The sequence below is a fragment of the Phyllostomus hastatus genome, unplaced genomic scaffold (assembly GCF_019186645.2).
Source record: "Phyllostomus hastatus isolate PE091 unplaced genomic scaffold, TTU_PhHast_1.1 phas_contig_98, whole genome shotgun sequence".
In the NCBI taxonomy this organism is placed as follows: domain Eukaryota; kingdom Metazoa; phylum Chordata; class Mammalia; order Chiroptera; family Phyllostomidae; genus Phyllostomus; species Phyllostomus hastatus.
Window position 1 is genome coordinate 3,639,405 of NW_025333999.1, and position 12,860 is coordinate 3,652,264.

Below are 12,860 nucleotides of genomic sequence, written 5' to 3' on the forward strand. Positions count from 1 at the left end.
GGGTGGAGTGTGTGTGTGAATATTTTGCTGAGCTTGGGAAAGCCCCCCGCCCCCACCCCGTAGGTCCTCAAAGCTTTGTGTGCTAGGGCACAACGGGGACCTCCAGAATGCCTGCCTGGGCACGACAGCTGGTGATAGGGCAGCGGAGGGGGGCCTGGGCAGGATGTGGGGCAGGAGGAAGGCAGGCACTTGGTAAAGAATCAGCTGCTCGCGGGGGAACTACATGGGGGTGGCATTGGAAAACTGGGCACTAGTGCTGGCCAGGGCTGTGCCCCACTCTTTGGAGCCATCCTGCCTCCTGGTCTCACCCACCACCCTAAGATCAGCCTACTGACTGGGAATCTGCCCCCCACTGGCCTCACAGCTGAGATGCTCCCACTGGAGAGTTACCAGCAAGGAGGTTCCTAAAGGGCGACATGGGCCCCCACTGGAGCTGGCAGGCAGAACAGCAGCCTTCTCAGAGCAAAGGCCCCATCATGGCTCAAGCCGTTTCCTGGGCACCTGCCTCACTGTGGTCGGTGGGAAAGGATAGGCAGCCCCAGGATGGTTTCAGGCCCCACTTCCCCCATCCTTTACCTTGCCAGGTCTTTTTTTTTTTTTAATGCCAAAAAATAATAACAAATCTTGTCACAAATCAAGAAAATAGAGATTTAAAAGGAAATTGCTAATAGGCCCCCCTCAGCCCCTCCAGCCTGGGGTTCCTCCTGCGGCATGGCCGGGTACACTCACACACAGGGATGGCTGTGCCCAGCCCAGGCCACCCTTGGTTAGTGGCACTCTCTGCTCTGGAGAGAACTCACCAGACGTCCTCCTAAGTCCTGGGGAGGGCAACCTCTCTGTGCCATAGCATTTTGTCAGTGTGAATTTTCTGTCATTCTGCCACCTTAGGCCATTCCTGGCTTTCTAGGCCTGATTCAGGCCCCAGACAGGCCAAGAGAGAGCAGAGGAGGGGCCAAGGCAGCGGCGGCCCACCCTAGGGCTTCCTGGGGCCCCTGCTATGGGCCTGCTACCTCAGGGCCACTCTTTCCCTAATTACTAACTCAGGAAGGCCAGAGCCACAGGATGCCCTTGTGGAGCCCAGCAAGGGGCACACGCTCTAGCCTCTGCTGCCCCTGCCCCCACGGCCCCTACCAGCCCCACCTGTCTGAGGACCAGCTGAGTCACCGCCAAGCCCCCCAGGTCTGGGTCATTGAAGTGGGGGAGACAGAGGAGGCCCTGGATCCACCTGGTGGGGTTGGTCTGGGTCCCCGAAAATGGCCCGGTGGAGCTCGAAAGCTTTGCGCATGCACACGCCCAACCCAGGGACACAAAGGCGAGACAGAACCCGACAAAGAGACGGAGGTGAACCAGCGGCTGAGGCAGAGACAAATGGGGCTGCGGGAGAGCGCCACAAACAGGAAATCCTTCTAAACCAGGACACTGCCCCAAACGTTATTGCTGTTATTCCTGTTAGCTCCGTGGAGAGAAGCGAGCAGGAACGCTGATCAGCCGGGCGTCGCTGCTGCCACGCGCCTCCGGGCGCTGCTCCGGGCGCTGCTGGCAGCCATTTTAGCCCTTGGCAGCCATCTTACGCCTGGCGCCCCACAATGCCACCACCTCTGGCCGTGGCGGCGGGCTCCGCTCGGCTCCGGGACAAAAGGCAGAGATGCTGAAGATCTGGACCCAGGTTCGGAGGCACCGAAGCCAGCCCTGCAGCCGGGGCAGCTGCGGCCTGGGCCCCCACCCTCCTTCTCATCCAGCACCTCCGAATGGAAAGGACTGGGAGGGCTGAGGCCAGGGGCCTGGGGACACTGCACTCTGCTCAAAGCCCTGAAGCCCCCACGGGCCGTCCCCAGGCGCAAGGGCTCCACTAGTTTGTCAAGAATGGACCCCTGTCCCAACAGGACCACAGGGGATGGGAGCAGGCCTGTGTCTGTCGAGTCAGCTCTGACCGTGTCTTGGACAGATGGGGGAGGGGCTGGCAGGAGCTCAGCCAGCGCTGCAGGCTACTGGGCGGGCTAGCACGGGCTCTGGGGAGGGCGAGGAGACACCCTCCCCACCCAGAGGTGGGGGCCAGCTGGGCCAGCTTTCTTACACAAGGGGCTCTTTGGGAGCCATGCCCTGAAATCAGTGCCTGCTCTGGACAGCCACTGGGGAGCACACGACACCCCAGCACCTGACTCCCTTCTGTCTGGGCTCCCTGGGGGAGGGGATAACCCCAGGCCTCAGGACAGACAGGAGGAAGGCCCCAGGCCCCGCCTCCTGGCTGCTCAGCTTTTATCTGGCAGCATGGGGCTTATCAGAACCACCAGCTGAACAAACACACAAATCCACGGTTAGTGAGAGAAAACCCTCTGCCTGAACTCTTTATCTCCTGTTCGCAGGCCCCACGCACTGCCCCCTGCCAACAGCACAGGAGGAGACCTGGCTGCTACTTGGTGGGGGCTCCTCTCTCCACTGCCCCCCTTCTCCCCTCTCCCCTGACCCAGGACAGGGTGGCTCTCCTCCGGCAGTCCCTGCCAGGCAGGCGTGCATGAGTGAGCTCCTGCCACATGGGAGCCCCCCTCCAGTGTCTGCTTTCTCACTGGGGACAATGGGCCAGCTGGTGGCCTGCGGGCCAGTGGATAGGCAGGATGGTGTTGGCTGGCACAAGGCGGGCAGGTGCCTGGCTCCGTCTTTTATTCTTTCCTGCCCAGCCCACATCCCCAAGACTGTCATTCTGATTCCTCGGCCTTTCAGGGCCACATCCCCTGGCAGCCTTTCCAGCCTCGGCCTTCTTTCTGGCCTGGTCCTCAGAGTGATGGGAACCCTAAGCACATACCCCAGTTCAGGGCCACCGTGACAGAGGCCAGCACAGAATCCCAGACCCCCCTGCCTGACCCTGTCTTCAGAGACTACAGCTGCCCTAAATTCCTGGAGATACTGCACACAGGACAGGGGGACCAGGGGCACTGTCACCTCCCCTCAGCCCCAAGACAACACAACATTTTCCTCCTTGCTGTGCTGAGGACCAGAGAGCACCATCTGTACTCTAAGCATCCTCCCAAGATCCCCATCCTATGAGGCCTTCTCAAAACCAAATCCAGCCACTGTGCTTAAGGATGGATGCCTGGGTGGGCAGGCATCAGGGCCCCTGCCCCTGGGCCAGGTTTTGGGATGGAGAGAATTTTGGAGCCCACAGCTTGTTCTGGATGTTGCTAGAGGTCACGTAGGCTCTGCTGACTGTCCTCCATATGACCTCCTCTTGGGACCTGGGCTACTCCCCCGCATCCACACCTCTGAGGCAGAGGCCTCACCTACCAGTTGTGCCTGGGGATTCTGGTGGCCCAGAAAGCTCCCAGAAGTGAGGACTATGCAGGAGAAGGTGATGAATCTGAACTGCCTTGGGGTGGGCCCAAGTGGGCTCCCCAGAGCAAGGCTCTGAAACTAAAGGGACTGTTCCCCATTCACCTGCGCACGTCACTGGTCACCCCCTGTTCAATGGCTTGTGGACTGGCAGGCAACCCAGTTCAGGCACTCCAACCTGGGCGAGGCTCAGCTGATGGTTGGCAGTGTGGGTCCCTCTCTTCCTCAGGCCCCTCTGTAACCCCTGGAGCAGCAGCAGTGCCCCCCAGTGCTGTCTGTCTTACACCCCACCAGCTCTACCTTCTTAGCTCTTGAAGCTCCTGACTTCTTTCATTCAGCTCTTCGCCTTTCCCTCTGGAATCTGTTCTGTCTTGACTCCGCATCCCTCCCTCTGTCCTTCCTTCTCCTTTACTTCCCCCTCTCAAGCCCCATGTTCTATTCTGGTCCTTCCTGTTTGCACACGTGTGTGTATGTGTGCACACTCGTGTGCATGTTTCCAAGAGGGCTCTGCCTCTTCGTCAGAGTTCTGGAGGGGGAAGCTCCAGCTGCCAAGAGGAGCTGAGTGCTACACATGAACCCAACTGACAGCATGTTTTTATATATATATTTCCAGTCACAGGCGGGAAGATATTTACGGTTCCTCCTAGGTGAGGGAGGAATTCCTGTGCGCTGCAGCAAAGAACACTCTGCCTCAGCTCCCACCGGAGACAAACTCTGAGAAAAGGCCATATGTAACTCGCTGGCTGGCCGCCCCCATGGGCATCACTGATGGAGGGTGTTCCTCAGGGTTGAGAGGGGCACACGGACCTGGCTCAACCACATCCACACATGTGAACCGAAGCGTGTGCAAACACTTAGGTCAGCACAACTTGGAGGTGCTTCCAGCCACTTCCTGCTGTCCTACAGGGGTAGAGTGAGCGGTACACCCAGAGCTGTGTCCCACTGTGCCCAGTATACTCTGTGCTAAGGACCAGGCCAGACAGGAAACTCTTCCAGCCCTGCCCTGAGTGTGGTGGCCTTTGGGGGCTAGGAGGAGGGGCATCAGGGCCCACCTGTCCTTCCCCTGGCTCTCCCCAAGCCTGAGATTCAAGAAGGTGGGGTGTGCTCTGTTCTGGAGGTGCTGTCCTGTGAAGGGCCAATGCAACTCAGGAGCTGCTTGGCCCTCTCCAGTGTGGCACAGCCCCTCCCCCACTCCTCTGTGATTCCGGAGCGTCCAGGGCACGGGAAACCCAATCTCAAGGGGAGCCAGAGGCCTGGCCTGCAGCAATCAGAGCTGGAGAATATAACTATTGTGCCTCTTGAAACCTAAGTCTGAGAATCTGAGACACCCTGAGGAGGGAAGCAGGATGGATGGGGGGCTAGGGGGACGGGTCACAGAGGGGTTCTCCCCATCTCAGCAAACAGGAGACTGGGGACCAGGAAGTCCTTGAGAATGCAGGGCAGCCAGAGGGCAGAGGGGGGTGGGGCTCAACCTGGGCCAGGCCCAGGGGGCTTCTAGGTTCTTCCCCTTCTTCCTGCCACTCCTCACTTTACCTCCACAAGCCAGCTTGCATTGGCACAAGCCCTGGGGCCATCCTGAGGTTTCTCTCTCCTCTCTCGTCCCTAGATCCCGAGGTGGTTGGAGACAGGAGCCTGGCCTGAGCACAGCCCTGAAGCTGTGGGTGGGGGTAGGGCAGGGTAGGGACACGTGTCCACCCCTTATCACCCTCATCCCTCCTTTTCTCATTCTCTACTCATAGATCCCAAAGGGCTTAAGCCTTTGACTTGAGTCACTTGCACAGAGGAAGAGGGGATAAGTGACAGGGAAGAAGAGGCCCAGCTACACCTGCAGCACACAGGTAGTTTAGACCTGCTTTGGCTGTCCCTGGGGCCAGGGCTCAAAGAAGGCCATCGAGTGTGGGGTAGGTTTGAGACAGAAGATCAGGCCACAGAGACCTGGCAGGCCAGGGCCAGGGCCAGCATCTGGATGGGACATTCCACTCTCGGTCATTGACGCCAGCTGCTCTACCTTTTCTGCCTCAACCCAGTCCTGCAGTGAAGCTATGGGAAGGGAGGTGAAGGCGAGTCTGTGGGCTTATCTGGTGCCCAGAAGATCAGCAGAGTGGGTGGGCTCAGGTGGCTAGACTCAAGCAAGCAGCCCTAGGACCTCCAGGGCACTCCCCTGGTGTGAGCTGCTCAGCATTCTCTGCCCTGCACCTGCCAGGAGAAACTTCCTTAGTGCTGCCCCCAGCCCAGAGAGAACTCAAGATGGCACCTGGGCACTGAAGCCTGTGGGAACTGGGTACTCAGTTGCTTGTCCCCATGGGATGAAACAGTGGCCAGCAAAGGAGAGAGGAGGGACACACCTCAGTGCAGAGCAGAGCACCCAGCAGGTGGATAGAGGCCAGGCCAGCGTTAACAAATGAGTTCCCCCCACCCAAAGCAGCACTGGGAGATGCAGGTAGGCCTGCAGGAGACACAGTGCTGACCCCCAGCACCTTAGACGTCAGTGTTCCACGGCTGTCGGTGGAGTGACTAAGCAGACCCAGTGCCTAGCAGTACCACCATCCTGGGTGTTCCAGGGGTGCCCGGGGGGCTAGGGAGTCACCAGAGAAGTACTGACAGTGAAGCAGACACTATAGAAGCCCTAGATTATAATTTTCAGTGTCTGACACCAGAGACCCCAGCCAGTGAGCTGAGGGGCTCCCTCAGGGCCGTCTGCAAAGAGGGTCAGAGAGGTTGCTCTGCAAATAAAAGGCAGAACTGGACACCTTCTACAGGTGTGTCCCTCCACGGTGTCAGCTGCTGCAGTAAATGGTCTCAGGATGGTCACCATATTGAAAATGGTGGAGGAAAGGCAGGGAAAGAGAAGGCTGGAAGACAGGCAATGCCAACAGGGAAGGGGAGAAAATGCTTGTGCCTCTGGATTCTGAGGGTGTTGGGCCCAAGGCCCTGCCCATCCTAGCCCAGCCCTGAGGATAGAGAGCTAAGGACACCGTGAGCACAGGCACTGCCCCACCGGCAGCTGGGCACCTCTCCTGGCAGCACCTACTGGTGCCACAACTCAGCTGGCAAACAAAGCCAGCATTTCCAGCAGGGCCTGAGACCAGGAGTCATGTGATGGCCGAGTCCAGAAAAGTGGCTCCAAGCCCCTCAAGCTTCTGTCCCCTTCTCCAACCTGATGGATACAAAGTGACAGTGGAGAATACCCCCTATACCCCACATGCCAAAAAGACGGGAGCCCTGTGAAACAGGTGCCCATATCCAGTCTAGGGGCCTGCAGAGCTGTTCCCCCACCCCCACCCATTCTATTTCCAGCGCTGCCCTTGCTGGCCCTTTGAGCTGCTCAGGCCAGGCCAGGCTAGACAACCGCCCCCACCCCCAGCTGATCTTAGGACTATTAATAGTGTCCCCACCTCCTAGAGTTAGGCATCACCCACCCCCACCCCATAAATACACTTGCCCTTGGTCTAATTATTTGTAAAAGAGCAGAGGCCTCCAGATGCTAAGGTCAGCCCAGAATGAGAAGGGGGGAGGCAGAGGCTCTGGAGGCCACTTAAGTGACATGTCTGGGATCAGCAGGAGTTTGGAAAAAGGAAAGAAGGAAGCATTAAACTCCAGATCAAGAGATGGACAAAAAGACAAAATTATAACTATAAAATTTTATAGAGAGAATTATAAGAAGAAAAATTATAAGAGAGAGAGGGAGGGGCCAAGACAGAAAAATAGGGCTAAAGCAAAGCAGTTCAAAGAGAAAAGGCTGCAGTAGAAAGAATCAGAAGTAGAAGGTTCAAAGAGAAGCAAGGAAAGGGGGGAAAGTGGAGGGAGAAAGAGAAAGCAAAGGAGAAAATGACTGCTGAGAAAAAAACGCAAAAGGGGAAACTTCCCTAAAAATACTCAGGAGTGGCTTCATGAGCACAGCTTCTTGGGTTGCATCCAGCTGCCAGCATCTGTCCAGACAGGGCTCAGCAGGGCGAGGGGCTGGGGAGCCTAACAAGGCTCTGGGGATGAGAGGGCAGACAGAGCACCAGGACGAGGTGCAGAGGGGGAATGAAAAGAAGATGGGAGAAGAATTGCCCCACATGGAGGCAATTCACTCTCAGCCATGTGTTGGGGAAGGCCTCGCACTCCTCACCTGTGGAAAGGGCGCCGGGTGGGCCAGAGAATGGCAGGGATGAGGAAGGAGAACCCACCTACCTCCATTTATCCCACAGGGAAGTGGGAGCAGGCCAAGGCCACCTGCCTCCCATCGTCATGTGCTCTGACTTCCTCAACCCCCTAAGGGACGACACCCAACTCCCAGGCTGGGGACCCCAAAGGAGCACCCTCTACTGGGGACTTGGCTTGAAGGGGAAGACAGATTCTGGCTCACAGAAGAGCGATGAACACAAAGGGCACCACAACTGAATGCCTAGGTGGAGCCCTTCTCCTCCCTGGAGGCTGGGAGCCCAGCACCCCTTCCACCCAGATCCCACCCACACTGAGGGTCTCTAGCTGGGCCAGGGCTGGGGGAGTTGGGGACACTAGTTCTGCACAGCACAGGAGCCCCAAGGAGCTGGCCACGAGGCTTCCCAGGCTGGGGGCATCCTAGCCAGGAACCTGACCATCACTTCTTCGGGGTGAAGGCCTGTCTGTGTTTTTTTGCTACTGTATCCCTCACACCTCAAAGCACAGTTGGAATGGATAACAAGACTCTGAAGAGACCCTTCTACATCCTTCTTTCAACCATGGCTACACTGACCACCAAGGGGACAGAAGCACCAATTAGCTGACACCTCCCTGCTCCCAAGGAGAGAACATCTTTCCTGCAGATACAGCCCTTAACACTCATACCCAAGGAAGTGATGCGGAATTCTCGGTACTGCTAATCCTCCTGCAAAGCCCAGCTGGACCCATGCACAGGACCGGGCATACTGGCCCCCATGCCTGAGGGCTGGACTGACCAGAGGAAGGAACCAGAGTCTCCTTGCGAAGGGCAGGGCAGGGCAGCACTGTAGCAGGCCTGCTTTTCTCCTTGCCCTGAAGGCCTTAAGGCAGCCACTGTCCAGAGCTGTCCTGATGAGACAAGAGGAATTTGGACCTTTGACTCCAAATCTCCAGCTCTGAGCTCTGAGAACCCAGTCTGGGCCTAATGGGTGGGTGAGCAGGTGGCCTCCCAGGACACTGAAAAGCTCTGGGCATTGGAAAGAGCCCTGGACCTGGAATCAGGAGCCTGGAGTCTGATCTCAGGCCCTGCTGCTATTTGGCACCCAGCATATCTCCCAGGCCTCCTCTCATTCCCTGGGCAACACTACTCAGGCTTGCCTCAGACTGCAGGGTGAGAGGATACGAGGTGAGCAAGAATTTTTACGGAGAATGAGAAGTAACGGTTTTATACACCGTAAAGCGCCATACATATGGAAAACATGATGGGACAGGGAGCTACCAGGACCCTATATTTCAGCGCTGCTGCGATCCTGAGGAGCAGCCACGGGGCAGCTTCCAGAAGCCTGGACGCACAGAATATGGAGCCTGGCACCTGGTAGAAGGCAGCTACCCAGACTCGGGACTGGGACAATCCAGGCTGCTGAAGGGACGAAACGATATCCTCCAGGCTGGCAGGCCCCAAATTCCCCACTCACAACTCCCTGAAGGACCAAAGAGGGCTTCTTCCCAGGGAAGCTGGGCAGCGGGGCAACACGGGCCGCACCCCGAGGGAGCGCGCGCTGCATTCCCGGACGCCGTAGCTAGGTGGCGCAGCGAGTTAATGCTAGCTGCCTTCCGTCGGCTGCAGCGGGAGCGGGGGCGGCAAACCCGAATGCCGCCCTCCCGGATCTCCAGGGGCTTGGGTTCCCTCTGCACACCCACGAGGCCGGAGCAGTAAGGATGAGGACCCCGCCAGGCCCGGGCCACTCGGACCCTGGGTTGTACTGCCCGAGGCAGCGGCTCCCGTTGCTGCCGCTGCCAAGCACATCCCGTGATGTGAGGGCCGAGCTTCCCGTTCTCATTGATTAGGAACAGCTTGCGGTGCGGGGGCCGGATGGAAGGGGGCCGGGGAATGGCAAGCGAGGAGAAGCGGGAGGTGGGGGGGGCTGCCAGGTGCATACTTGCGGGTGGGGTGCAAACCAGTGAGCTTGGGCCCACCCTGAACAGCCGCCACCGCAGCTCGAGTCCCCCGCCTGCCTCCCCCAGGGCGGGGATGCCCTGGATGTGGGCTAGTCTGCGGCCGCTTGACCCCAGGAGTGTTCCCAACACGCCCACGAAGTCCCCACCTTTTGGCAGCACAGACCTGCCTTTGCGCTTCATACACGCTTGAAGAGGAAGATTCCCCCTTACCCCCACCCCCTCGTTCCTCTCAAAAAGTGAAAAACGGAGATTAAAAGTCAGAGATCAGGAACCAGAGAGAAGGAGAGAAATGGAGAAAAGTCAGAAAGAAAAAAAACACCAGCGCTCTCTGCAGTGGCGGCAGCAGTCGGGCAGGCACACCCTCCCCGGCGGGCACGGAGAAAGGCCCCTTTGTTCAGCAGGGAGGTTAGCTGAGGTGAGGCCGTCCCCCCACACCCCCTTGACCCTGGCCAATGCAGATTGCTTCTCAGGGCTCCGGACCGGACCTGACAGCTTCGCCGGCCCCCCAGTCCTTCTCCTAGTCCTCCTGCCAGCCGGTGAAGGGCTGCTCCCCAACCCTGCCTTGCCCAACGCCAAGGGTGACAGACGTAGGGCTGGGCTGGGCTCTTCCAAAGGGCCCCCTGGACGCCGGGCTGCTGGCCATTAGTGGTTTGCCCAGGCTGCTCTTAAGCTGAGGGGTTTGGGGAGCAGAGTCTGCACACAGCAGACAGCCCACAAAGGCATGGCCTGAGAGGGTGGCACGTGCTAGGAAGTGGTGCCCCAGGCGGCTGGCTGGCCACACCCCTCTTGCCCACAATGAGGCCCTGGGTGAATCCTGTACCCATTCCAGGCATGGCCCTTTCCAATACCCTCGGACTCTAGGCTAGGGGTGGCTCTATGGGGCTTCCTCAAATAGAGGGCTGGGCTCTGGTGTGGCAGTCGCCCTCAGATGAGAGGCAGGGCTTGACCTCACTTCTTGGCTCCCCAAAGAGGGGCCAGAGTGGGGTCATAAAGGGGGTCTGAGAACAGGTCCATCCCCAGAACCTGCCAAAACAGAGGACAAAGAGGGGGTGGGCAGGAGTGGGAGGGGAGAGATACTGAAAAGCATCCCCTTTGCTCTGCAGTACGTCCCACCCCCATTCGCACCTCACCCCCATTGCCCTCACTGGCTCACGTGAAGAGGAGAACTGAGGGATGGCAGTCCCTCAAGCACTGAGTCTGCCTTCTGCTGGCATCTCCACCCCTTCCACTAGTGGCTGCTGGCCACTCCTGCAGGGGTACCGTGTCCCCGGAGCCCTTGGACCTCGAAGGCAAAGCTTGGTGGCTTTACACTTGGTCAAAAAATGTACCCCACCCCCTACCACGTTTCCAACTCTTTCCAGCTCCCACTCTATGCACTGGAGAGCAGAAAATGTGGAATGGGGGGTTGAGTACCTGCTTCCCAGGAGACCCTAGCCTCCCCTAGAAGTAATAGAAAGAGAGAAGGAAGGAGGAGTGGGGTGTCGCCAACCTTGCTCTCCTCCAGCCTGGGAAGTGGAGGGAGGGGAGAAGGGAGAGGAGCAGCGGCAGCTGGAATCGCAGGGAGCCTAAATCCGTCCTGTCCAGCGGCACTGAACCGGCTGCAAGAAGCTGCAGCTCAGATACACAATGTCCTGCCAAACCCCAGGCTTTTAATTCAATTAAGGCAGGACAGACTTCCCAGATTTTTCTGTGTGTGAGTGCCTGTGAAAATCCTGATGTGTGTGGATCTTGGGAGCTGTGAGCATGTGTGCATGCGTGCACACATGTGGATGTGTGAATCCTGACTGGTGAGGGAGGAAGAAGAGAAGATGCAAATGCTGGAGGGAGGACAGAGGTGGGAAGACTCGGGAGAGTGGGTACCTAAATCTCCTGGGAAGGTCAAACTCCAGACCAGTGCTCTCAGCCTCCCCTGTCCCCCCCTCCACCACCATTCTCAGCAGTGGGGCTATCCTGTACATGGTAGGATTTGAGCATCTCTGGACTCAACCCACTAGATGCCAGTAGCATCATGCCCCCTCAGTGGAGACAACCAAAAATGTCCCCGCCATTGCCAAACGTCCCCTGAAGGCAGAACCCATTCTGGTGGTACCCTCTGTTCTGAGGCACCAGACGAAACCGCTTGTGCATTTACTGCTGGTGCCTCCCCTCACCTCTCCTGCGTTGGGCTTAAACTAAATCCCAGCGTGTTTGGCTTCCCAAGTGTCTCAGGTCTGGCTCTTTTCCCTGAGACATTCTCCCCACCCTACCCATCTGGCCAGAGGAGAACTAGAGCAACTCCTGTTCAGAGATGGTTTTATAAAGCAGCAAGGTGCTGGGAAATGTCTGGCCCCTTAGACAGGGGAAACAAAAGCTCAAAGCACCTAAAGTCATGAGCCTGAGGCCATACCCAGGTTCAGATGGAAGTCTGAGCTCTATATTGCTGAGTGCTGATGGAGCCCACAGGGGAGGCCAGGCTCTCCTGGGGACAGATCACTGCTCTGCTCAGCCGGAGGCCAGCAGAAGTGCCTGCACAGCTCTCTCTCCACCTGACCACCACTCCAGCTTGGGGGCTCCAGGGAAGCGGGAGCTGAGGACAGCTCAGCACTGATCCAGGCCAACTCCCTGCCCTGTGCCTAGAGTCACCTGTACTTGTCCTGGCAGGGGTGGGGGGACCCAGTTCCAGCAACCCTTCTCTCCTCAGGCCTGGGGAGCAAGCCTCTCTCCCTGGCCCTCCAGGAGCCCTGTGCAGCCCCTTTCTGGGAGCAGAGCCAAAAGATGGGAGAAGGATGTTTATAAGCTGCTAAAGGGAAAAAGAGAAAAGTGGGAGGTGGGGCAGAGAGGCCCAGGCCTCCAGGTAGTGTGGACTGGGGCCTCAGTGGGGAGACAGGGAGGGTCACTGCCTTCCCCAGGGAGCCCGACATCTGGTCTAAAACCAGGCGGGTGGCACCCCCTGCCCTGCCCTGCTGGACCACAGCCAGGCCTGACCATGCACACGCACGGGGCTCTACCCCGAGGTGCCCTCAAATGATAGTTTCTTGACATTCTCATCCTGACCCACATGACTCTGAGACACTACTGGTACTAGCCTGTCTTCCCCGCTCAGCCTGGAAAGGGCAGGCCAGGGAAGGGCACAGGGCCCTGGAGAGCAACGACTGGGGCTGGGGCGGCTGGGGCTGGGGCGGGGTGGCGACAGGAGTCAGGCTCCGGAGTGAAAGCTGAGGGCTCGGCACACAGCTAATGGGAGGCTGGCAGCAGCAAATTGTTGTTTACTTTTAATTAAGTAAACAATGTCGGCTTTCTGCCTCCTCCCCTGCCATCCTAGCCAGTAATTTGGAGGATGAGAATGGGGTTGTTTCCTTCTTCCTGCCTTCTTCCCTGCCTCCAAGCACTCCTGCTTGCTCCCTGCTCTACACAGCCGTGCAACTGGCAAATGCGGAGTGAGGCCCCACCCCAGGGATGGTGGGGACGGGAAG

General features: G+C 58.3%; 1 protein-coding gene across 5 annotated transcripts in view; it reads right to left on the bottom strand.

The window, feature by feature from the left end:
- The window catches only part of NFIX (nuclear factor I X), a 92,650-nt gene that overhangs the window by 21,192 nt on the left and 58,598 nt on the right, over positions 1-12,860 (bottom strand). The window lies entirely within an intron of this gene.